Source organism: Pan paniscus, chromosome X (assembly GCF_029289425.2).
Source record: "Pan paniscus chromosome X, NHGRI_mPanPan1-v2.0_pri, whole genome shotgun sequence".
NCBI classification, from domain to species: Eukaryota; Metazoa; Chordata; class Mammalia; order Primates; family Hominidae; genus Pan; species Pan paniscus.
Genome location: NC_073272.2, coordinates 78,316,283 through 78,319,045, shown reverse-complemented (window position 1 = coordinate 78,319,045; position 2,763 = coordinate 78,316,283).

The following is a 2,763-nucleotide window of genomic DNA, read 5'->3' as shown; positions in this document are numbered from 1 at the left end:
ACAGGCATGGGAGGGAGAACAAAGTAGGGCTGAGGGTGGCTCCATGCAGGCCTGCAGGTGCCCCTCAGCACAAACAGCCTGGGCATGGTGGATGACATGTAGATGGCAGCACTAGGCAGACAGGCTCCTTGGTGGAAAGGGACAGGTCCCTGGTGAAGCCCACCTTCAAGCCAGTGATGGCCTGAAGTCTAGGGTATGGGCTGTCTGTTCCAGGTGGAGTCTACGGCCCAGATTAAGAACTTATGGTGCTTTTGCCGGGCCCACCCATGGCCACCCATGGACCAACCAGCACACACTTCCTCCCTTCTAAAGCCCATACAAACTTCAGACTCAGCCAGACTTACAGAGAGGTCGGGACTACCAGATGTGGGAAAGAGCTACTCACTTTGGGTCTCCTTGACTCATCAGGATGACCTGCCTGCAGAAAGGAGCTACTCACTACAGGTCTCCTCTCTTCTGAGAACTGGACACTCTTCTGGGACACTCATCAGGAGACTTTGGGTCTCCTGAGAGCTGTTCGGTCATTCAGTGAAGCTCCCCTCTGCCTTGCTCACACTCCAGTTGTCCACCTACCTCATTCTTCCTGGACATGGGACAGGAACTCAGGACCCACCAAATGGCATGACTGAAAGAGCAGTAACACAAACAGGGCTGAAACACACCCCTCACTTGCCACATTGTGGGCAATGAGAAGGAGAGACAAGCTGAAGCCCTTCACGGAGCTCAGACTTAGGGGTTCCCCAGGCCAGGGCTGTCTTCACAGTTCCTGACATCTCCAAACTTCCAGGTTCTACCTCATTCCTTGGCACCCACGGTGGAAGCCACTTATGGTATGCCTGGTCCAGCCACAGCCTTGCATGAAGCGAGTGTCTGTACTGGCTCCTGGAGCAGCCCACCCCACTGCAGCTGGCATGTCTGGATGTGTGCAGTAGCAGGATTCCATGCTCACTCACACACCACTTGCCACTCTATGCCTGGCTCACCCTTGGCAGGCATGGGATCCAGGCCAGTAGTACAAGCTGATTGCAACTTGCTGGGCTGAGTGGGTGGAACAAGCCCAGTGAGCCTGAGCAAAACTTGGGCAAAGGCACCACTGGCCACAGAAGTTTCCAGCTGGAAAAGCAACACACAAAGGATTCTGTGACACTATATTTTACATAGGCTCTTCATTTTAAAATAATTTCACCTTTTTTATTGATGGGGTCTCACTGTGTTACCCCAGCTGGAGTGCACTGGTAGGATTAAAGCTAACTGGCACCTTAAATTTCTGACTCAAGCAATCCTTCAACCCCAGCCTCCTGAGTAGCTGGGACTACAGGCACCCAGAATCACACTCAACTATTGCATTTTAATTTTATGTAGAGATAAGGGTCTCTCCATCTTGCCCAGGCTGATCTTGAACTCCTGGGCTAAAGTGATCCTGCCGCCTCAGCCTCCCAAAGTGCTGGGATTACAGGTGTCAGCCACTGCACCTGACCCACATAGGCTTTTTACATTCTTTTAATAATTTTTCTGTTTTTCTTGTCCAACTGAGTAGTTTCAGAGGACATGTCTTGAAATTCAGAAATTCTTCTGGTTTATCTAGTTTATTGTTTAAGGTCTTGAGTGTGTTTTTCTTTTCATCCATTGAATTCTTCAGTTTTAGAAATTCTATTTGGTTCTTTTTCAAATTTCTCATTCAAATCATGAATTGTTTCCTGATTTTGATTTCTTTGTATTTCTGTGTTCTATCCTATCTTATAGAGATTCTTTAGTACCAGTGTTTTTAATTCTTTTTTTCAAGCATTTTATAAATTTTCTTTTCTTTGGAGTCTATTACCAGAGAATTACTGTGTTCCTTTGGAGAGATTATCTTTCTTTGCTTTTCCTTGTTTCTTTTGTTCTTGGTTTGGTATCTGTGCATCTGGAGTAATACTCACTTCTTCCAATTTTATGTATTGGCTTTCATAGGGAAAGACTTTTTTCTATAGATGTATCTTTCATGTTGGTTGGGTAGAAATATATTTGATGCTGATTATGGGTGAGTAAAGCAGTGTACTCTCTGTACAATTTCTTCAGCTGTAATCAGCATCAGTTGTGTTGTTAAGTTCTGAAGTGTCTTAGACTGTGGTTTTTAATGGATGCTGTTGTAAGGCTTTGCTGGGGACAGGAACATTAGGTGGGCTGATCCTCGGGCACTAGCGGTGGTGGCATCAGGCAAGACAGACCTTTCTTTAGTCCCCCTGATGGTATGCACAGGCACCAATTGGGGCAGACAGGGCAGGTCAATCCACAGGCTCCCAGATTGTGTGTTTGGGTGCTGGCTGCAAGCAAAAGTGGTGGTGGGCAGAGCAGGTCTGTCATCAGACCTCTTGATAATGTATTTGGGCACCAGCACTGGTGGGTGAAGTTGGTCAATCCCCAGACTCCCAGATGATGTGCACAGGCACCAATGACAGGGATGAGAGGAGGGTCAGTCTTGTCCTCAGTCCCCTAGATGGTGCACTCAGGTACCATTTGCAGTGTGCAGGACAGTTCAGTTCCCAAACCCTAGACTACATGTTTGGGTATTGGTGTCAGGCAGGGGAAGCCCTAGAGACAGCTTTTATAATATTAGTTGAAGACATGCTCAAATTAATATTCAAATTAAAAGTATTCATCCATGTACCAAGTATAATCAACTTACAAACCTATCAGTGGTACACATTTCACACTTTAGGAGCCACTGAGTCATATAATTGTGCAGTTCTGTCTCTTTCTCAGGGTCACACAGCTAGTGGCAAT